At 39.5% G+C, this 24742-nt stretch overlaps 1 protein-coding gene across 5 annotated transcripts in view; it reads left to right on the top strand.

Annotated features, from left to right (window-relative positions):
• LOC5579825 overlaps nucleotides 1-24742 on the top strand; it is a 416229-nt gene that overhangs the window by 324133 nt on the left and 67354 nt on the right. The window lies entirely within an intron of this gene.

Genomic DNA, 24742 nt, shown 5'->3' with positions numbered 1-24742 from the left:
CAGCATGAGCATTTCTTCGGATGACATGAACAATCTTGGTTTGTAAAATGAAGGTTATTGAAGGACCACCAGTTGAGAGGCTCGTAAATTGGTTATGCTACTGGAACAAAGATAGAATTACGGGAATAACGATCAAGAAATCATCATTTGACGAATTCTTACCTCTTCTTGGTACATCTGGGATCGTACTGGGACTAAGCCTGCTTCTCAGCTTAATGTCCTAAGAGCATTTCCAGAATCATTAACTGAGAGATTATTATGTGGATATGAGATCCAACTAGTTGTTATCTGTTTCAAGAGGTTTATATAATAGCTTGTCACTAAACCATCATTTCTATCCGTTCGCGAAAATATCTTCTATCAAGAAGATAATCATTTTCATTGTCACATATGGACAGACATGACTTGTATTCTAGTAATTGCACTAAAACCAAGATAACACACAAAAATACTTCCGGAAGAAAAAGTAAAACACTTATCAGCACACATCATGTATGTCGAATGCATCCATCCACCGCCGGCCATTTCGAGGTTATCCAAGTTCAAAATTGCGCACAAAAACGACCTATATTTAGAGCTGACGTCTCCTTCCGAGAGGATGACACATCGCAACTGGCTGCCCCGGGGACAACGACAGCCTAGTTATTATTCCGGCACATGTAGAACATATAAAAAACCTCGGCGAGTCCGGACTGACCAAGCACGGATGGAACCACGTCATTCCGTGTGACTCGATGTTTCGCCACTCGCATTAAACTGGAGCTTTTTCCCGCGCATGGGCCATTCTACCTGCCACCGCGCACTGACTTACAACTGACTGGACGCGCACAATCATAACCGTACATTTTAGTGCGACAAAATTGCAACCGCGCGACCGGAATGCCTGATCAAGATGCGCTCACGTATTGTGCCTCCAAGCCTCTTGCCGAGGGGACAACACCTCAATCCCTGCCTTACTTGCGATTCCAGGGCTGGTATAGGTCTCTTTTTCGAAAAATGCCACCAAAAAATCTGCAGAATTCGGTCCAGGGATTCAATTAATTATTCTTAAATTATTAATTCGAAAAGCACTAATTTTCGACCTACAAGAATTCTGTGCTAAGTTTCGGATTTTCATGCAAAGTGGGCCGAATTCGTATGATTGAGTCGAAATTTTGGTCCTATCTGGTCTCTTTTTTCAGACATGAAGTTCCTATTTTTAAGACACTCAGTCGCTACCAGCCCTGGGATTTCCGACGGCCGATTGAATGCGATATATGTGCAATGTTGGCTGATCGGTGACAAATCTAGAGTGAGTGCGGCTTTCGCTCGCAACTTTCGTGCATTGCGCACTGCCGATATCGGTCGCTTTCATTGCAAATGCAACGGATGACTTTCTGCGCACAAATCGCACTTTAATCGCTCAGCGTTCTGGTGTGTTATGACATGGGAAAACCTCCGGCGCGCCACTCCTGTTGCTGCTATGGGAAAAATGGCTTCTGAGCAGTTGAGTACCCGAATAGGGTGGTTCAAGAATCGAAAACGGGTTGCATTTGCATAAACAACTATTAAAACACTAATAACCCTACTACATAGAGTAAGATTTTGCAGTTTTTGAAATCGAATCTTAAGTGGAAACGAGTTAGAGCCACCCTATTTCCGCAATGCCAAGTCGGGTAATATGGCATAAGGCAGCGTTTTGCTCCAGATTTTACGAAATTGTGTCTCACGCACTGAACGGCCAAAGCGCCAGCGCCAGCTTTGATCACTAGAGTTTTATTTTCTCCCATATAAAGCCCAAACGAAAAACCACACCATCCTAATCGACGACGGGCGGGTTACTTCGATTGGGCGCATTTCTTGCTCTATGCTTCAATCGCAGCCGGCTGGACGACGCAGAGAGTTTGCGAATTTCGCGTTCTGGACGTAATGAGTCGAATGATTCGCACACAACTGGAGCAGTTGGCGAAAAAGTGCCCCAGCTCTTGTTCGTCGGAAACGATAATTTTGACGGCTTCATTAAAGAAATTAACGGAAATGGTTGAGCAAATTGGTGGTAAATTTTAGATTGGCTTGGGTTTTTTTATCGGGGTTCGGGCGGTGTCACTGGGTGATCAGTTTGGTATTTTTATGTTCTTTCTGGTTGAGCTTATTATATCTAAAACATTCCTGATCTGTTTTTGATTCGCTTTGTGACCTCAATTCATATCTTTTTGGAGCTTTGTTGGAAGTTTTCTCGATCATAGGCTCTATGTTCAGAATCGCCTAAAGACTTCTTAAGAATATCCCAAAATTATTCTGCCTACAATATCATAAAAATTCTGTTCCGAATTCATATTGGACTCCTTTTCAAAATCCCTAGATAATTAAAATCAGAATCCCCAAATGATGGGAACATCTAAAACAGTAGTGTTCAAACTTGGGCTGTATGTTGCATTCTAGGATCATAAATGCGGCTCGCAGATAATTTCGTAGGATTCACAAATAAGTTATTGAACATTTGAATTAAAAGCAACCTTGAATTTGGTTCAGGAAGTTGATCTTTAATTTGTACGGATGAAGCATACGAGAATATCGAGATTCAAATCCTCAAAATACTACTGGAAATGCTCAGGAACCCGATAGGAATCCTCAAGATACCGATAATATTTTATACAATCTTGTTAGAAATTCTTAGGAGTCCGCTGAAATTTTCCAATACCGATACCGATGAGAATCACTAGGATCCTGTTTGGCAACTCGAAGAACCCACTGAAAGTATTCTGCTAGGATTCTGCGGACAATGCTCATATTATAATTATAATTCTTATTATTGTTATCCTTTATAGTTGCTTTTCGCCCCTGGTCAGTTCGAAAAATCTCAACAATTCGTTAGAAAATCACATGATCCCGCAAAAAATTCGCATATTGAACTGAGAATTAACGATGTGCAGCCCTTAGCCCTGATGAAGAATTATAATACAGCCCGCATTCTGTTCTGAATCGTAAAACGATTTTACTCTGAATCTCGGAAGGATTCTGAATAGATTCCAGAAAGGATTCTGTTCAGCAACTCGTAATTATTGTGCTCAGAATCCTGAAAATCTCGCTAAAACAATGGAAAATTTCTGCTCATAATCTTGAAGAGATTTTGCTCGAAATCATGAAAAAAATCTAGTTATAATTCCAAAAAGATTCTGTTCAGAACCCCTGAACTGATTATGTTAAGAATCTTTGAAAGAATTCTGTTCAGAAACCCCGAAAATATTCTGTTGAGATCCATCGAAGGATTCTGTTTAGTGTCCCTGAAAGAATTCTTTCAAGAATCCCTGAAAGTATTTTGTTCAGACTCCATGAAAGGGCTCTTTTCAGAATTCCTGAAAGGATTGTGTCCAGAAATCCTGAAGGGATTCTGTTTACAATTCCTGAATGGATTCTGTTCACAATCCTTGAAATGATTCTATTCGGAATCCCCGAAAGGATTCTGTTCAGAATCATTGATAATATTCTGTTTAGAACTCCAAAAGAATTCTGTTTAGAATCCCTCAATCATTCTTTTCAGAATCCCGAAAAGTTTCTCTTTCGATCCAGCATTTTGTTTAGCATCCCTTAATAAATCTGTTCAAACCCTCTAAAGCATCGTTTCCCAAACTTGACTTTCGCGACCCCTCGGCCTGTCAGCGCCTCGCTTTTTGTGCACTATGAAAAGCGTGCTGACGAAATATTGGGGGGTCGCGGAAACCAAGTTTGGGAAACAATGCTATGAAAGAATTCATTCAAATTTCATTTCATTCCGCTCCCACCGCTGTTTGATGTAAATTCAGTTTCAAATAAAATTGTCATTAATTTAACATCAGCTCTCCTGCCTGTCTGGTGAACAATTCAAACATATTTTTGAGGCGATCTGTGATAGTGAATACGGCGATTACTGCTCATTATCAACCAAGAAGGAATTTTCTCGAAGTCTGCGATGTAGAACTTCGGAAGCGTCGCGTTTTTTTTCGTATTCTGATATACAATCATAATCTTAACTCCCATAGTTGAATATCTTGCATATTCTACATGAAAATTCATTGGGCGATAGGAATGTTTTGTTTTTCTACCATATCAACAATAACTGGGAAGAGTCAATATAAACCATATCAGGAGGCAATAGTTCAGAACTTTGTTTTTTTCGAAAACTCGTCCAGAGAATGCAGTAAATCATTCAAAAATGTTATCTTGACATATTTCAAATACTTTTCAGAAATTTCTTCTAGGATTCCTCCAGATACTCCAGGGATTCTTCCAAGAAATCCCAAAGGGACTCGTGCAATTTCTCGAGGGATTAATCAACAGAATTCCTTTAGGAATTCGTCTAGAAACTCCTTCAGTCATTTTTCAAGGAATTGCTGTTGGCAAATTTTACCGCTTTATAATATAGAGATTTTTTCAAAAACTCCTCCAGGAATTTCAAGATTTCACCTCCACATAATGCAGATATTTTCCCGAAATTTCTCCAAGGATTTTTCCGAGAATTCCCCATGGAATTGTTCTAGAATTTTACCAGGGATTCAAAGATATCTCGAAGATTTTTTCTAAGATAATTGTGCCAGGAAATAAAATATATTTTCGAGAACTTCTCCGGCTATTCCAGTGATTCCTTCAAGGCTTTCTTAAAAAAATACACCAAGAAATAATTTAAATATAATCCACCCAGAAATCCTCCAGAGAATACTCCAGAAATTCTACTAAAGATTCATCCAGGGAATCTTCCGAAAATTCCCATGGATATTCCTCTAGGCATTGACCATGGCTTCTTAGATAAATTCCTCATGCAAATGTCTCCAGAAATACCATACAGTATTCCTCAAGAAAATGAAATCCATCTGTAATTTCTCTATTTTGCAATTGCTCTAAAGAATTTTTCAAAAGGATTCCTCTAGGAATTTGTTCTAGGATTCGCTCAGAAATTCCTCCATAAGCTCCCTCAGTGATTTCTAAACGAATTTCTCTAGTAAAATTTCTCCAGGTAATATTTCAGAGATATTTTCGAAAACTTCTGAAGGGATTACATTATTTTCTCCAAGAAATTCCTTAAAAGTTTCCAAGAAATATTTCAGATATTTTCCAGAAATTATTCTAAAGAAACCTCCAGTAATTCTTCCAAAGATGTCTTCAAAGAATTTTCAAACGGATTCCTCCACAGATTTCATTCAGAAATCCCTGCAGAAATAATTCAGGCATTTCAGTAATTCATTCGAATTTTTCACCTGGACAGATGTCTGAATTCAATTTCTAGAATTTTTTTTAAGGAATTGTCCAGAATCCGTCCGAGAATTCTCCATGGCATTCTCTCAGAATTCCTCAAGGGATCCCTCCACGAATTTCTTAAAGAATTTGTCCTAGGATTTTCTCAGGAATTACTCTAGAAGCTCATTCAGGGAGCTCTCAACGAATTTCTTTAGGAACATTTCTACAGGAAATGATTCAATGATTTTTTCAAAAACTTGTCCAGTGAATGCAGTAAATCCTTCGTGATACTTTTCCAGAAATTCTTCAGGAACTTTTCAGAGAAATCCTTAATGGACTCCACAGGGTTACAGCATTTTTTAAGAGATTCCTACACTGATTTCCTTTAATTCCTTCAGGAATTTGTCGAAAAATTGCCCTAGGAAAATTTTAGCGCTAAATAAAACAGATTTTTTTTTCGAGAACTCCTGCAGAAATTTCAGTAATTCCTGCATAGATTTCACCTTGACAGGTGAATTCAGGGATTTTCTACAGAGGCTTTTTCAGGGGTTCCTCCGAGAATTCTCTGGATTTTTCCACGGATTTCTTCAGGAATTTCTCCACTAGCTATTTAATGCATTTCTTATGCAATTTCTCTAAGATAATTTCGACTAGGAATAAGAGATATTTTCGAGTACTTCTACATAGACTCCAGTATTTCATTCAAGAATTTTTTAAAAGATTTCACCAAGACAGAAATTTAGGCATTTTCCAGAAATTCCTCCATGTATATCATCGGGGACTCTTCCGAGAATTACCCCTGTGATTTCTCTTAGAGCTTCCCCAGTAATTCCGCCAGGGATTCCTTCAGTAAACACTCCACAATTTGTCCAGAAAATTCCTTCAATGATTCTTCCAGAGAACGGTCTTCCTCAGAGCTTCTCAATGTATTTTTTCAGAAATTCTTCTAGGGCTTCCACCAAACATTTCTCCAAGGATTTTACCAGATATTGTTTAAGGAATTCCACTTAAAGCTTGCCGCTTAATCCCGCTGAAAATTGTATGAACCGTGGTCTTTTGCCAAACCCACCAGTTATAACTTTCGTAATTCTACCAAAAACCTCAGCAACTCCAACAGAATTTGTTTTAGTAATTTCATCTCGAATTCTTCCAGAAATTTTACCAGGGATTCTTTCAGAAATTACACAAGCAATTCCTCCATTAATTCTGCCATTAATTCCTTAAGGAGTTCTACCAGTAATTTCTCCAGGAATTTCGCCAAAAAATCCTCGAAAAGATCCGCAAGTAATTCCTTCAGGAATTATTCTAGGAAAACTGCAAGAGATTTCTCCCACAAGGTATTCTTACAGGAAGTCACTCAATGATTCCTACAGCAATCCACATAAGGATTTCACTATCATTTGTATTGAGGATTCCACCAAAAGTTCCTCCAGATATTACTAAATAAATTATACAAGGTATTCAGCTGAAAAATTCCACCAAATATTCCATAAGACATTTTCCAGGAATTCGCCCGAGATGTCCTTCAGTAATTTTGCCAAGATTTGGTCCAGGAATTTTACCTGTGATTGCTTCAAAGAATTCCGTCAGTGTTTGTTTTTTTATTCTTCCCTACTTTTCACAGGAGTTCCGCCAGGGATTCCAACAGAATTTTTCCATTGATGCTTTTGAGAATTACACCAGGCATTGCTCCAGGAATAGCACCAGGGAATCCTCCAGGAATGCCGGAAGTGATTCCTTCGGAAATTTCATCAAAAATGCTTCCAAGGGTTTCTACAAAAAATTCTGTTTAGATTTTTTCAGTAAACTACCCCCTCCAGATACCGCTTCTGGATATCTTCTATGAAGTTTTTCAGAAACTTATCATTGGATTTTTCAGGATTTTTCACAAGAACTTCTCCAAGAATTCCTTCAGTTATACTTACAAGGATATCAGAAAGTCTATCTAAATTCTCTTCCTACATTAATTCTTCAAAAGATTTCTCCAGATAATATTCAATGGATTCTATCATGATTCACTCCACACATTCCTCCAGAAATTGTAGATTGTTGTTGTTTGTTTGAGGGGGACTTTAACCCGAAGGTCATTCGCCCCTAATAATAATAAGGAGCGATCAGGGCGAGATGATATGTTATTCGAGAAATGTACTGCGGCAGCAAAGTTAACTTTTTTTTAACAAAACCGCAGATACAAAGCAGTACACGTTTCCGCCCACAACATAGATTCTGAAATCAAAACCAAAATCAAATCTTCAACACAAACGACGCCTAATCGAGCAAATTTCAATTTGCTTTTGTAGTGTTCACAATATTTAGAACGGGCTGGTTGCCGTTCCAAATGTTGCACAGAATGAAACGAAGCCGTATGACAGTTTTATTTATTTGAATCGGAACTGTTCGAAAATAAAATTTAGAACGCCCCGGCGGAGATGCAAAATTTTGGTTTGGTCTATTTTACTGTCCTTATTTGGAATAGATCACGTCCGCTGAAACCGACCTTAACAGTCTGTTTTAAAATGCATTGATTACCCTAATACACCTGACATTTACCACACGAACAAATTGCTGTTGTAGTGTTCTGATCTATGACGTTGGTTGATTCATATTAAGAGAGAGGGTTCGCTGATCCACATCTGTGGGATGGACATTTTTTGAAAATACTTTCGAGATAAATACTTATTCAAAAATATACGCTATATTATATAAATCTTTCATGAAAACCTATGTTCGCAAGAATGACGTAAACGCCACTAACGTTTACAACATAGTTTTGTTGCCTTACTCGATGTTCTGTATCTCGATATCGAGTTAGAGAACCATAGTTAAATCTTGGTTTGCATGGCTACCTCGATGGTCCCTTGGATTGCATGTGCACTGGTTTTGTATTCTATAACTCGATACCTCACTAACTCGATGGTCTCTTGAATATCGATTTGTGGAAAGTCGACTGTATTTGCAATCATATGCTGAATAATGAATGCTGCCATTGCCGCTAACATCGACCTTGCGAACTTCGGAAGTGTATTCCACAGTGTCAGAAAGGTATTTCTGTCTTGTACAGTGTCACCATAATTTTTTAATAACATTATGCTCTGAAAAGTGACCCTCAGTTGTTTCATAACCTTCGATCATCAACATAGGTTCAACGGCACTGCCTCATCGAGCACTATATTGGCGACAGACCTTCTAAAGCTGAACTAAGAACTCATAACTTCAAAGCAATCTATAATAGATCATTAATATAACCAAAACAGCCGCTATGGAAAGCTTAGATAGCGCTAGCGTAGCTTTGTATGTTGACAGCGTAGCTTTGTATGTGACAGAACAGCAATGCTGTCACAATGTAAAATCCCATATACAGTAGCGCCTTTGTTTCAATGCGGTGAGCACCGAAAAAATTACCTTCAATGATCCATTATCCAGCACAAGAAGAAACTTCGAATAGCAAATTGGAAGAATAAATGGGAATCGTTTAGTACCAATCCGAAGTACCACCAATATGTAGTTGAATTCGCAAGCCTGTGCTGTGCGCTGAAAGAGCAAGCGTTCGAAACACTTTACGCATGCCAGTGATAACAAACCACGACCCTATTTGAAAGCGAGACTCCTCTTGAAGAGAGTAGCCTATTCTATTCACCATCTTCCCCTGGAAACGTCTAAGACGGGATGCGATCGTCCGAAAACCCCGGGAGCAAGATCGCTCGGAATTAATCCTATCGCATATATTTCACAAACCACAACGTGCGTTGGGCAAATAGTGGGCAGTCGGGTCTACGATCATTCTGGCGATCGGTTATTGGATTGTATTGGATTGAACGTAGGCTCGAGAGAACAAGACCCCAGAGGGCAACGCAGGAAACTCGCAATTATTTTTATTGATACGGGCGTGCAATGATAAAGACGAAGTTGATCCGGGGCTCCCGGGATCGAGAGTTTGATACTTTAGCATAGTCGCCTCGATTTCCCTCTTATGCTCTCTGTAGTCTTTCACTCACCACATATGATCAGCAAAGACGACGACGACGACGGTAATGACCTCCTGCTTCCCCCTTGCGCCAGAGATCCAGAGGTTCGCGAGGCAAGGAATAAAGCAATCAGGCAGTTGAAAGATTTTCTCTGATTTTGCATTGATAATTTGTTTGATATAGCTTTCCGCCCAGCGATAGCCGCCCAGAGCTAGCGAGATGAAGGAAAAAAACTCATCTGATTATAAAACGACGGGAAGCTCTGATGAAGTACGAGTTCGAGGGCCTTGGCCTTCATTGATCGATCGAACCCCGGTCCCGACTAAGACCACGCTGCTGGTGTATTATAGCGTTCCCGGTTTTGACGGACTGGGTGAAGGTGAACGGGCCCTCCGATTCAACATTCGCATTGATTGTGTGCAGAACTTGAAAACCGGAGATCACGAACCCAACGCAGCAGGAGGAGAAAGAAGGGTCGTTGACCGATGCTGAAGTGGAATACGATTTAGGATTAGTTGGTGGTGTTTTACTGGGGAACATATGATTGAAGGCAGATACGGTTGATGAGATGAGATAGCTTTTTTTTTTGCGTTTAACTTCTGGCAAATAAGACAATGATAGCGTGCTGGACCGGTTCATTTCTGAAGGTTAAGTGATTTTTGCGGCTTGGCTTATTGCAATGTGGTTTATGGAAAATAATGGATTTCTTTTCGGTGATAGAATTGAAGAGAGCTTCCAGCGCAATTGCAGGTTATCATTTTCAAACTACGTTGTTCAGATTTAAGCCATACTCTCAACTGAACGACTGCAGCTAAATTTTGACCCTTGCTTATTTTACATTTCGAATAGAATAACGATGACAAAAGCCACTGTCTGTTTGATTCATTCTTAAGTTCGTTTTAACCATCCTTATCTTCATTCGGGCATGATGAATTTTAAAGGGATTTCAGAAGGAATTCCAGTAGAACATTGGCATATTTTGGAGATATCTTTGAAGTAATTCCTTTTAGACTCTCCAGAAAATCTTGTCTCTTGATAAATTTTAAGCACAATACCTTGAGTGAGTCCTAGATATAACCTTTCCTTAGAGCATTCCATTAATGTTTTGAAGAATTTTCAAGGCACTTTGGAAAATCACTGAACCATACACTGAAAAAAATAATTGGTGACAAAATTTCTGATGATTTTGTAATGAAATGTTGATAATGTTCATCAAGAACCTTTGAGAATTCCATGGAGAAATTCCACTCCTTGAACTACATTCGCCACGAAGCTCTCTCACCTGAAATGCACCTCGCAACGTAGGCCATCTGAGCCCGCGGCATCTAATTCGTCGGCAATAAACATTCCCCTAAGTAGGTTAAGCTGTCCACCGGGCATTCAAAGACTGTCCAGTGACTAATAGCAGCTAAACACTTCGCGCATAGCTTCCGTGTATTCGTCCTCTCCGGTGGGGACCTGCGCCGGGCACGTTTGCTCGGGTGATATAATTCTCTACATCACGTTCGTGCCAAAGTCCATCCCCAAAGAGGGGGGCCGAGGGGACACATTCATAAAACCTTACCTCGGATGACTCGAAAAGCAATTTGCACAGATATCCAAGATAATTCCAAGGCGCACCACGTTCCGCACATAACAAACCCAAACCAAAAACGAATCAAACCACGCATCCCTCGAGCGGTCTTGACCGGGAATTCGACTGGAAGTACCTGAGTGACTCTGCGCCACCGGCGATTCTTAAGTCAGTGAGCATTAGGGCACTAAAACTCGCGAAGAAATAAAGAATTTACCCAGTTTGATTTTAACATAACTCATTTAGCTCGGTATTCGTGCAGAATTTTAATGCGGTTCACGGCTTCGAACCCGTCCCCGACGAAACCAAAACCCCAAACCCAAAGAAGCAGTAAAAAAGGCCATTTCTCCTCTCCCTGCCCGGACGTGGCCGCCGCAGCAGAGATCATAGCAGGCGTTGAAATCGTTGCAAATTTCTTTCTCCACTGCACACTACTTAGTATTTACGGCGTCGCTTGTTACACATTAAATGAATTGAAATTATGTTAATCGGGCTGAAAATGAACTGCGAGTCTTAAGTCACCATCAGCGCTGCGCACAAGAAGGGACGAGCATCTACACGCGTAGGTACCAACGAACGAAGACAACGGATCCGGAGAGTGGAAAAAATGCAAAAACGCGATAATCCCGTTACATAGCAGCGACGACCACCGATGACTGGAGTTGTTACTGCTGCTGCTGAGGTGAAGGCGGCGGTGGTCCCAAGCAGAGCAATGCGTTGATGGTCTCCGGCGAGCCGCGTAGCCGTGATCTTGATCTTCTAGCCAGTGGTTCTTAACCCGTAGGCTAAAGGGGTGCCATGAAAATCTCAAATTGCTCGTTTGTAAGTCTATGTTTTTTCAAGAAATTTGGAAATTGCTTCACTAGTTATTTATGTTGTATAAGTGATGAGAAATCATAGATTTTGAGTATTTTGGAAAACATTATCTTAGAACATCTTTGAAATCGATCATCTTCGTGACTATCTACAGTTCTAATCTTACAGGAACCATGAAATGACGTGTTGATAACGGTTCTACTCACAGCGATCATCAAGCCATTTGCCATAGTATAATACCTGGCGAACAGATGGCAGTACGGTGTTATTCTACACAAACCCAAAACATCGGAAAACACCGTGCTTCGAAGGCGAGGTATTCACTGAAGCTCTGTGATGCGAACGGAACACTCTGGACTTAAACGGTGAAGAGCTAGTTGCTGTGATATCATGAGTGTATGATGCTTCTATACCAAGAAAGGACAGGCCGCCGGTTTAATGGTTTCTTTGGCTAGACGAAGATTGTTACGCGCACGCACAGACGCATAGAGAGGCAAAGTTTGCTCTTAAAATGGAAATCAAGATTTTGAATCAAGTATGCTTTGATAGTCTATGCTTACAGAGTGGTAAAGGCCAATACCATAGGTGCCATGGCACCCCAAGAGAAGTCACCCGAGCTGCTCTGCCGTTATACGCATAATTGTCCCATGTTACTTTTTGTCCATTTTGACTTTTTGTCATCAAACAGTTTATTTTTACGTATATTTTTAGAAAACACTTACCAAAAATCAACTTTGTTCGGAAACTCAATGAAAAGCAAGCCAAGTCAATGTGTCCCATTGTTGAATTTCCACGCATAATTGTCCCACTACTGTATTTCTACGCATAACTGTCACACTACACAATTCGCAGCGCTAATCTCGAACAAAATATTCAGTTGTCAGTTTTGAATTAGCTGGTGTTTGGGAAAATCGCTTTGAACATCTTCTTACCTTGGCTTTACATCCCATGTGGAACACAGCCTGTTTCATGTGTTTGTTTTATTGGGATGCATTCATCATTCATGAGAGTCTGACGTCAAATTTGATTGAAATTTTCAACATTCTATATTATATTTTCAATATAATTTCCCATTCCTTTCCAATGAATTTCAGTTGAATTTCCAGGGTCAATCACAAAATATTTCAATTTTTTTGAACCGCCGCACAGTGCGTTGAACGTATGGAGATGCGGGACAAAAATCAAAACTGGAAGATCAAGCCATTTGAGCACCTTGGTATGTAAGGGAAAGTTGTTTCTGGTCAAAAGAGCTACAATTTGCTTAAATGACATATACAATACGCATAATCGCAAAACTGTCCCAAGCGCCAATTTCATTATTTGCCAAGAAAAGTATTGCAATTTGAACTTTTATTGCTTTTAATGATTTAAGAAGCAATGCAAATATGTCTCTTCGCACTCGTAGCTGCAAAAGTGACTTATACGCCTTTATGCAACAAAACCGCATTTGTTTTTTATTTTTCAGTTTTTAATATAAAATTTGAATAAAATCTTGAAAACCACATTTAAAATATATTATTTTAGGCATAAGCTTGCTCTGGTGTAATGTCTAGTTGAGCCAAGACCATATAGAGATGCAAAATTTTCTGATTTTTTATCACAAACAACTCATTTTCATACTTGTGCTGGTTAAGGAGTATACCTAAAAATAGTCAAAAATCACGAAGAGTTGCAGGGAGTTGCAGCTGTATCTTTCAGACCTCTTAGAGGAAACTCTAAGAAACATGTCTGTGCGTGATTTAGGGAGGAACTCGGTGGAACTTTTTTGAATCGGTAATCAAAGTTACATGTTAGTATTTCATAAGTTTGATTTCATAGCCAACTCAACGTGCCGATTTCTCATATTCAAAATTAAATTTGGTGATCTTATCACATCAAATATACTTTACCAGCCTTCAGCCATGTTCTCTTTTAGATTTTGATGGAATAGATTCATTTCAACACTCTCCGTGCTAGTTGAAAGGAATGCTGAAAACATGCGACAAAATTTAATTTTTCTGCTATTCTGACAACTATCTCTTTCGACGCTTGTTGTAGATGTTTTAGTGCTTTGTAAATCTTATAAATACTTGTTTCGATAACGGATGTTATCTATAAACACTTGTGGATACTTATTATCGCCGGAAAAAATAACTTGAATTTTGATTTTTGTCTATAGAGCAACGCATTGAGCGCCGTCATCAATTAGAAATTCACCGTTATTTTGGATTCATCACGAGGAGTACTGAAAAAATCCCACTTGAAGATTCAGTAACCACTTTAATTTCGAGTCCATGGCTCGCGACAAATCAACTTCATGATTTGGCAAACCAAGTCTAAATAAAAATAGTCCGACCGTTTTTGGAAGACATGGCCACATGCTGGGTTGTTCCGAATACCGGTTCACTGGTGAAAGTGGCCATTATATTGGCGAATCTGAAACCTGGCTTGCAACATATCAATTTTCATGAATTTGCAAATCAAGTCTACACTGCCCATAACTGCATATTTGTAACATTTGACAAAAGTAGGCATTGAGTAAATGGAATACCAAGTGTGCATTTCATGGTAGTATGGAAGGAAACTAAAATTTCTAAAAATTACCAGGAACACAAAAGTGCTTATTTGAGGCTGATATTTTGTACAACTCATATCGCATACTAGTTGAATAGTCAGAAAACAATTCTGATAAAAATTTCATTGCTATTACATTACGAGGCTCATTTATAATCCCAGTGTGAATGTTATGCGGTTATAATTAGCAATGTGACAAAACAACTTGGTATTTTTTTCGAATTTTCTAGAACAATCTCACAGATTTCAGTAAGTTGATCGAAAGTATTTATCATTTGATGACTCTCCATGGTATTAACTCCAACTCCAATTTGTCAAAAATGTCGAATGTGACTGTTATGCAGTTATTGGCAGTACAGGCAGTTCAAATGTATTTGAATGACTTGACCACATGTCGGATTTCCGGTTCCCTGGGGGAAATGGCTTCTAAACTAAACTAGCTAAACTAGCTGGCAACATAAAACTTCATAAATTCACAAATCAAGGCTAAAGAAGGTTAATTCAAAGGTTCCTTGCTGACTTGATAACATGCCAGGTTGTTTTGGATACCCTGTTCCCCAAAGGAAGTGGCAATTCTATTGGCGGTCTTGTGATCTATCTTGCGACATACTTACTTACTTATTTGGCTTTACATCAATTATCTTGATAAAGCCTCGCCAACAATATTTCGCCAATTCCCTCGGTTCATGGCCGCTTCTCTCCATCCTCGACTGTGACCCACGCTCTCCAGGTCCTGGTGTACCTGGTCCATCCACCTAGCTCGCTGCGCCCCACGCCTTCTTGTTCCGACCGGATTCGTGGCGAACACCATCTTTACAGGGTTGTTTTCCGGCATTCTTGCAACATGCCCTGCCCAGCGTATCCTTCCAGCTTTAGCTACCTTCACGATACTGGGTTCGCCGTAGAGTTGAGCGAGCTCGTGGTTCATCCTTCGCCGCCACACGCCGTTCTCCTGCACGCCGCCGAAGATCGTCCTTAGCACTCGGCGTTCGAAAACCCCAAGAGCTTGCAAGTCCTCCTCGAGCATAGTCCACGCCTCATGCCCATAGAGGACTACCGGTCTTATGAGCGTTTTGTACATCGTGCATTTGGTGCGGGGGTGAATCTTTCTTGACCGCAGTTTCTTCTGGAGCCCATAGTAGGCACGACTTCCGCTGATGATGCGCCTTCGTATTTCCCGACTAACATTGTTGTCAGCCGTCAGCAAGGATCCAAGGTAGACGAACTCGTCCACCACCTCGAAGGTATCCCCGTCTATCGTAACACTGCTTCCTAGGCGGGCCCTGTCGCGCTCAGTTCCGCCAACCAGCATGTACTTTGTTTTCGACGCATTCACCATTAGCCCGACTCTTGTTGCTTCGCGTTTCAGGCGGGTGAACAAATCTGCCACCGTTTCAAATTTTCTCCCAATAATATCCATGTCGTCCGCGAAGCAAACAAATTGTCCGGATCTCGTAAAAATCGTGCCTCGACTGTTAAGTCCGGCTCTCCGCATGACACCTTCAAGCGCAATATTGAACAACAGGCAAGAAAGTCCGTCGCCCTGTCGTAGTCCCCGCCGAGACTCGAACGAACTGGAGTGTTCGCCCGAGATCTTCACGCAGTTTTGCACACCGTCCATCGTTGCTCTGATCAATCTTGTGAGCTTCCCGGGAAAGCTGTTCTCGTCCATGATTTTCCATAGTTCTATGCGGTCGATACTATCGTATGCCGCCTTGAAATCGATGAACAAATGGTGCGTAGGGACCTGGTACTCACGGCATTTCTGGAGGATTTGCCGCACGGAAAAGATCTGGTCCGTTGTCGAGCGGCCGTCGATGAAACCTGCTTGATAACTTCCCACGAACTCGTTTGCTATAGGTGATAGACGACGGAAGAGAATCTGGGATAGCACTTTATAGGCGGCGTTTAGGATGGTGATTGCACGATAATTTTCACACTCCAGTTTGTCGCCCTTTTTGTAGATAGGGCATATAACGCCTTGCTTCCACTCCTCCGGTAATCTTGCGACATATCAAACTTGATGAAGTCAAGAAGAAGTCAAGTCAAGTCAAAAAAAGAATATGATGACCTGGCCATATACTGGGTTATTCCGCATAGTTGGCTCTTCGATGCAAGTGGCAAATATGTTGGTGGTTTTAAAAATTAATTTGCGATGTTTAAAATATCATGATATTGCAAACAAAGTCCAAAGAAATGTCAAATCGTGTGAAGATTTGAGTCGTGAATTTTGAGTTAAATGTTTACTCCGCAGAATAACCTTGAATTCGCAGATGAGTTTCTGTTAAGCCTGCAGCTGGAAGAGTCGATTTAGGAATTTATTATATCTTATAACCTCTCTAACTTACTCATCCACTCTTTCTTACACTAACTCATACATTTTTTTCATTATCACACATACAGAAAACTTTGCTTACCATCCCAAACTATAAAATCGTATTTTCTCACTTCCCCACACGTGGCTCCGTTTGGCACATGTCACTTGAGCCTTCATTAGGTGCCTTAACATAGTCTTGAGGATATACGTCCTCTACATTTGGTACGATCTATACGTAAGAACGGTCATCTACAGCAGTATGCTTAGCACATAATTGGTCACTACTATCGGTGGGACTGTTATGCGTAGAAATTCACCAAAAACCCCGTTTTTCTAGGCATAACAGTCCCACTTTGAATTTCGTAGATAAATTTACTTTATTCCCATAATACAAACTCTTGACTCTAATAAACACGCTATTCCTTATATTATTGTAAATATTTTAATTTAATTTACCACACACCTGGTTAATACGAGGCCTAAATGTGTTAAAATCTTTCAATGCGTTTTTCTTGATTGCATATTTTGGAACATGGGACAATTATGCGTATAACGGCAGTGCTGCGATGCACTCTCTCCGCAAGCCCACAAGCCCATGGCCCCCAGCGCCGTATGCGGCAGATGAAGGAGAAGAAGTGGCGATGATGACGAATGAAGAGCTGGCAGAAGTCTTGAAATCATTCGCGTCAAACAAGGCACCGGGACCCGATGGTATCCCGAATGTTGCCTTAAAAGCGACAGTCAATGTGGATCCGGACATGTTCAGAACAGAACCGCGATGCAACGCTGCATAGATCAAGGAATCTTCCCGGATGTATGGAAGCGTCAGAAATTGGTGCCACTACCAAAGGCGGGGAAACTACCAGGACCTATCTGTCTACTAGATACGACGGGCAAGAGAATAATCCTCAACAGGTTATAGCACCGTATATGAAAGGTGAGGACGGCCTGTCCAACATCCAGTTTGGATTCAGGAATGTTAAATCTACACTGAACGCTATCCATTCGGTCGTTCAGACAGCTGAGGTGGCAACCGAGCATAAAAGAAGTGGCATAAGTTACTGCGCGGTTGTCACTCTGGATGTGAAGAATACGTTTAACTGATCTGGAAAGCTCACACACTTCACCGCTTCAAGGTATCGGCGCAGTTGTGTAAGCTTCTAAAAATCTATTTCGATAATAGGCTTCTACGACACGATACTACGCGTTCGAATCACCGCGGGAGGACCTCAAGGTTCAATCCTAGGCAATGCGATTTACGATGGCGTACCGAGGCTACCCCTTCCGACGGATGTTAAAATTGTTGGCTTCGCCGTTGACATCACCTTAGTGGTCTTTGGCGAAAAGATGAAGAAAGTAGAGTTGACCGTAGCGAACTCTAACTCCTTACTTGAGAAATGAATGAGGTCTAGAAAACTGGGATTAGCCTATCACAAGACTAAGGAGGTGATGGTCAACAACCGCAGGTCCGAGAAACGGACGCTTATCTGGGTAGGTGATTGCACTATAGAGTCCAAGCAATCTATTAGGCATCTTGGGGTAATGATCGATGACAAGCTCAGGTTCACTAGCCACTAAGAATATGCATGTAAAAGGGCATCTACGGCTTTAGCGGCTCTTTCGAAGATGATGTCTAACAGCTCTACTGTAATTGCCAGCAAACGGAGGCTTCTGGCAGACGTGGCGCTATCTATACTAAGGTATGGAGGGACAATCTGGTCAAAAGCGCTTAGAACGAGCAGAAATCTAAAGCGGTTGAAAAGCATGCATAGTATCATTAAGAAATGTTACATTATCCTTCATTAATTCTATGGCCTTCTGAACATCCAGAAATTTCAAGCCAGTGCTGTAAACATCCGACATTTTGCGCGACGTTTGTTTCGTTGCCATGGTCAGCAGTCACAGCACGAATGTTAGAATTAACGTCGACAAACATAAAAAAGTGTCAATTGAATGTCGTCTGATACGATGACATTTGCATAAATCATAAGTTTTGCATAGAATTCAGACATCGGATTATAAACAACATGAATAGTTTGATCTTGTCTGTTATATCGAATATGACACACATACAGTGAAAGCAGAACAGAAACAAACAAAAGCGTAATGCTTCCTAGCAAAGCTATCGTGGTCTGTGGCATTCAATTGACATTTATCTTTTCGACATTCGTTTGATCGCTCGTGTTGTGAATGTTTAAGGGAAGCGCTGCCGAATATCAGCGAAAACGTGATTGCTTACAACATTTTTTCAAGCATAATTGACGCATGTTCATCAATCATTTTGAACCATTTAATGGCTACATTCAGTGTTTTACAGACATATCAACCACATGAGATCGGATATTGAAGGTCATCCAAATCGTCCTGCAGTTCGAGTCCTATTGATCTACCAACTCTTCTGCAGCCGAACAGGTGCATCCCCTGATGAGCCCAGAAGGGCCCTTTGCGAAACACTGTTCTTGACCGCAGACAAAAGGCCTTTTAGTCGCATTCTTGGGCGCAAACTGTGATCGCCACTAAACTAAACGGCCCGCAGCAATGGATTTACAGGTGCCGATCGTATCCGGGAGACTTTGAGCCCCTGGCTGGCGGAACGGTTATGGTGGCATTCTTCGCCGTCAATTGCTGTAAAACTACTCAACAAACAGGAAGACAAATTGGCCCGGACGAACAATTGGCTGAGCACAATGAGCCAAAACCAACTAACTAATCGCCAACTAGTTAGTAAACCTAGAGGTTTTTTTTTTCTCGGTCGAATCTAGCATGATTAGTACGCATAGTCGATCGGTCTACCGTTTTTACCAAAATAATCGGAGCAATTTGGGGGAAGAATATGAGAACGAGGTGTATTAGTCATCTGTCCATATAACACTCGATGGGTTCCTCTGATGCCACTTAGCCAATCATGCTGCCAATGATGCCGCGCATTTGGAGGGCTATTTGCATTCAATTTGAACGGACGATCATTTGACCAACCAACAAAAAATAAGCCCAGGAAATCGATATTGGAATCAGTGGGAAAATTAAACACCATCGATCGTGGTTATTATCGCGCGTGTGCGATCGCAAGGCAAAGTGATTCTTGATTGCAGTCCCAACGGTTGCGTTTTTTCATCCGATGCATTTTGAATAGGATAATATTTGCGGTTTGGCGCGCAAAGTGCAGTATCACATCGCACCGGATCGAGTGTGCCATTAAGTAGCTCAAACTATGTACTGAGCTACACTTGAGGTCGGGTTGTTGTTTGAGGGTGACCATGCGAAACACTTACGTCACTATGACAACTCTGCGCACTGTTTGATATAATACTGGGACATCTTTCAATTTCGGCGTTCGCATTCTTCTGCGGCTACTGAGCTGAAACAACAACTGCGCTTCTGAGCTCTTCAGGTTCAAGCACCTGCTTTTCGATGGAAATTTGAACGGGTGCTGCTGTCTCTAATGCATGGAAAATCGGTCGTCTCAGTTGGCAGGAGCCGGCTTCTACGGTTTTCGGTTGTTACGAGATTTCAAGGTCGTCTGCAGATCGAAGACGATTTGCGCGAGTAGAAGACAGGCATTCATAGTCAACTATCGGAGAAATTAGCGTTGGTTATTTCTCATTCGCTTTAGTTTGGATTTTTTAGTTTTTAATATTTCATGAAAACACGCCGAAATACGTTGCATTTTGAATGAATATGAACTGTGTTATTTTATTCTATGCTAGGGTAACATGGGCAAAAATAAAACCTCGATTATTTCGTAGGGCAAAATAATTTATACACCTCACTTTAGTATGGGTGGGTAATGTAGATCAACTGTTTTAAGATCAGCCAGAAAATGCACAATACTAACCGAACCAGCCAGCCCAGAAATTTTGACGCACTATGTATTGAAGGATTTAATGAGCCTTCCTTAGCCGAATGGTTAGAGTCCGCGGCTACAAAGCAAAGCCATGCTGAAGCCGTCTGGGTTCGATTCCCAGTCGGTCCAGGATCTTTTCGTAATGGAAATTTCCTTGACTTCCCTGGGCATAGAGTATAATCGTACTTACCACACGATATACGAATGCGAAAATGGCAACTTTGGCAAAGAATGCTCTCAGTTAATAACTGTGGAAGTGCTCATAAGAACACTAAGCTGAGAAGCAGGCTCCGTCCCAATGAGGACGTTAATGCCAAGAAGAAGAAGAAGTATTGAAGGATTTATTAAAAAGCCGTTCGTTCAATCAATACACCTGTTATTAATTTCAAATTTTGAAGTAATTTCTGAAGATACCTTTTAAGGAATTATCAAAGCATCTCTAAGTGGAGGAATTCTTAATGTATTGAAAGGCATCTGTTAAAAATTTCCCATAAGGCATATTTTTTAGGTGTTCTTAGAAGTGATCATAGAAAAAATCTTAAACCTTTGTAATTCTTGGGAAAAGTGATAGTAGAATCAAAACTCCACAAAACATTAGGAATTCAAAGAAAATCTCCGAAATTATCGAAGAAAATGAATAATTGTCAAATCCAACTGGAAGTCTGAAGATTTATTTTTCGACTCACAAAAATTATTGAAGCTGTCCTTAAAGGTACTATTGGATAAATTCTTGTACAGTACGGTAAAATCACCGGTTTTGGCTAGCCTAAGAGAAAATGTCAATAAAAATATGTGAATGTAGCTTTATCGTGTGAATGTTATCTATTGAACACAAAAGGTATTATGCTGATTGGACATGTAAAACGGTGTATAATTCACTATGGCTACAACTGGCGTATGGCCAAAACCGCACAAAATGATCATTTTTGATGGACCAGATCTCAGTTATTTAAAAACCGATTTGAATGAAATTTTCACAGCTACTCAGACATAACTTGAATTAAAACAAATGTTTTTGAACGAATTTGAAATCACGTATTCGAAAGTAATATCATTTTCACTTAAGAGAAATTTCTTGCAAAAAATTATGAACGATTTATCTTATAAAAACCTACATAAAAACTGTCAAATTTGTTCATCTTGGTTAAATCTAAAACTTTTCTTGAGATACCATAAAACTATTCGTTCAACTTTTTAGGTTAAAATATTATAGAAAATTGTCAAAAAATCACTTTGGGGTCTATTTTGTAAATCGAGCAGATTCATGTGACTCGTCTGTAACCACTGTCGATCAAAGTAAGCATGTATATGTCACCCGTCGACTCCCATAGTAATTCAGTCACATAGAGTGACAACTGTCGAGAAACTCGAGTGACAGAGCCGTGTCGAGCGAATTTTTTGGTCGACAGTGACTCCAGTCGAGTAATTTTGATCGACTCAAGTTATAAAATAGACCCCTTTGTCAATAACGGTTTCTCGATTGAAAGAATAAAAAATATACAGTCATCTCTCCCTAACTCGATATTGAAGGGTCCATCGAGTTAGAAAGGTATCGAGATACAGAACACATTTTTTCAATTTTTGGAATTTTGATTATTTTAACAAAATACATTCAAAATAGTAAATTAAATGTTGAAAATGGTAAAATTTTAGTACATTTAGCAACTTGACATTTTTTGTATAGTCTTCAAAAATTCAATTTTTTATCACCCTGAAATGACTTGTCAACCTTCATTTTACTATCATTATAATCATAATTATCGAATTCATGAAATTTCTTAACATTTGGAGAATATTTGCAAATTTTCATGGAAATATCGAGTTAGAGAGGTAAACTTGCATAGGAAATTGAAACAGATTGCATCGAGTTAGGGAACATCGAGTTAGAGAGATATCGACTTACAGAGGGATCAAAGTATGCTAGATTGAAAGGACTGCGCATTCCATCGAATTAGGGGAAATATCGAGATACAGAATATCGAGTAAGGGAGAGTTAACTGTATGTTGAAATTAAAGTTATGTATAACTCGCTGGGAAAATTTCATTCAAATCGGTCTATAAATAACTGATTAGATCTCAGTTATGTCATTCGTGTTTATTATTCCTGTGGAAGTTTCTAAAAAGTCTCTATTTTTAATGTTTTTAAGCAAAATGTTTTCTAAAGCCACAAATTTAATCCAAATCGACATTTTTGCTCAATTCCTTAACAGTGTCCTCCTTGCCCAATGAACTAATTTAAAGTGCACCGAGCAAGTTGAAACGGCTGGGGTTACGTGAAATGACTAATTCTTATAGAGGAAATCAAATTAAGCAAAATGTATACACCGAAACATGTACTTAACAGATCAAACAAACTTTAAAAGAAGACTCTGACAACTTTTTTCTCGTCCAAAACTTCGCATTTCATCTTACACCTCCAGATGCTATCCAAGGGATTCTCCAGAGCTTAAATAATCCCACGGGTTTTGTGGAAAGGAAATCTTCAGCAACTCCTGTGAAAAAATAAAAATTTCCGCGGGCATTTCTCTAAGAATTTCATTGATAATCATTTAAAAAATCCCCAAGCTTTAAAAATGAAATTTCTGCAACAACTCGTAAAATAAGTATTGTGAAGAACGCAGGTTAAAATTATTAAGGATGCTAATAGTCATGAGTGATTCCTCGAAAAATAAATTCAGGGACAACTCAAAGGATTCCGCTAGAATCCTCTCTGTGATTGGTACAGAAATTTCGAAAGCAGTTTCCCAAGAAATGCTTTTGGATTATTCCATAATCTCTTTCTGGATATACTTCAGCTGCTTATCACTGCTGATACCTCTCGTTACATTTTCATGCATAATTGTCTAAACTGCTTGAGGGATTCTGTCAAGATATCCTCAAGAGATTCTTCCGATTTTTTTTCAGCTAGCTTTATTTCATTCCTACATAAATTCTTCCAGGAAAGACAAAAAATTCCATTATGAATTGTTCAATTATTCTTCAAGTTATTTCTACAATGGCTCTTTTCCCAAATCATCCAGAATTATTTCAAGACTTGCTACAGAAACTTCTCCAGGGATTATCTCAAGAAATCCTTCAGGAATCGCTCAAGAAATTTTTCAGCAGATTCTTTTAGTTACTGCAGGGGATCATCAATGAATTTCAACGGAAATTCCTCAAGGATATCTCAATAAAGTTAATTGTTATATTTCTACTTGAAACAAGTGAAGTGTGAGGTATTTTGATTCCACATAATCCTTATGTAGGGTGAGCGACGGAATCAAGATCAATCGTGATTGCCAACTGGTGAGCTCGTTTCATGCTTATTATTACAAATTTTTATCGTGGCAACGTTACTCTTATGTTTGAAAATAACATAAGAGTAACAAACTACAAATGTCAATATAAACTCTTATTCATGCTTCATTCCTGTTTCATATATTTTTTTTTCGTCATTATTATTTATTTATTTTTTTTTTTTAATTTCTTTATTAGTATCATTCCAATCATTACATTCATTTCTTATATCTAGGTGTTCTGTGTTATTTGACAACACTATCATCCTAATTTGGTAAAACAAATTTAAGATTTAATTAACATTTTGTTAACAACATATTACATTTCATTTGCCGTAGCAGTTCAGTTTTTTTACAGGTGAGTTGATTTCACCTGCTTATAAGAGAAAAAAAAAAGTTTTTAATATACTTAACCTAACTTAACCTAAACATATAACGCATTAATCGTGGCAATAGAAGATTGTAACGATTTTTGCCTGAAATTATTAATGATTGTATTTGACATTTGTTCCAATGTTTCAACATTGGATATTCTATGTAACTCATTGGTACTATACCAGGGAGGAAGCCTCAGAATCATTTTCAAAATTTTATTTTGAATTCTCTGCAGAGCTTTCTTCCTGGTATTACAACAGCTAGTCCATATTGGTACAGCATACAACATGGCTGGCCTGAAAATTTGTTTGAATATCAACAGCTTGTTCTTAAGACAAAGTTTTGATCGTCCTTTGGCGGAGAGGCCTGTGTCATCCGCAAATAAAGATTTTTGACATCCCTGAGGTAACTCAGGTAAGTCAGATGTGAAAATATTGTATAATATTGGTCCCAAAATGCTGCCTTGAGGAACACCAGCTCTTACAGGAAGTCTTTCAGATCTGGAGTTCTGATAATTAACCTGAAGTGTACGATTTGACAGATAACTTTGAATTATTCTAACAATGTATGTTGGAAAATTAAAGTTTTTTAATTTTACAATCAAACCTTCATGCCAAACACTGTCGAATGCTTTTTCTATGTCTAGAAGAGCAAGACCAGTAGAATAGCCTTCAGATTTGTTGGAACAGATCAAATTTGTTACACGTAAAAGTTGATGAGTGGTCGAATGTCCATGGCGGAATCCGAACTGTTCATTGGCAAAAATTGAATTTTCGTTGATGTGGGCCATGATTCTGTTCAAAATAACCTTTTCAAAAAGTTTACTGATGGAGG

The sequence above is a fragment of the Aedes aegypti genome, chromosome 1 (assembly GCF_002204515.2).
Source record: "Aedes aegypti strain LVP_AGWG chromosome 1, AaegL5.0 Primary Assembly, whole genome shotgun sequence".
Taxonomy (NCBI): domain Eukaryota; kingdom Metazoa; phylum Arthropoda; class Insecta; order Diptera; family Culicidae; genus Aedes; species Aedes aegypti.
The sequence above is the reverse complement of the archived record's forward strand: the minus strand, read 5'-3'. Positions and strand labels throughout refer to the sequence as shown.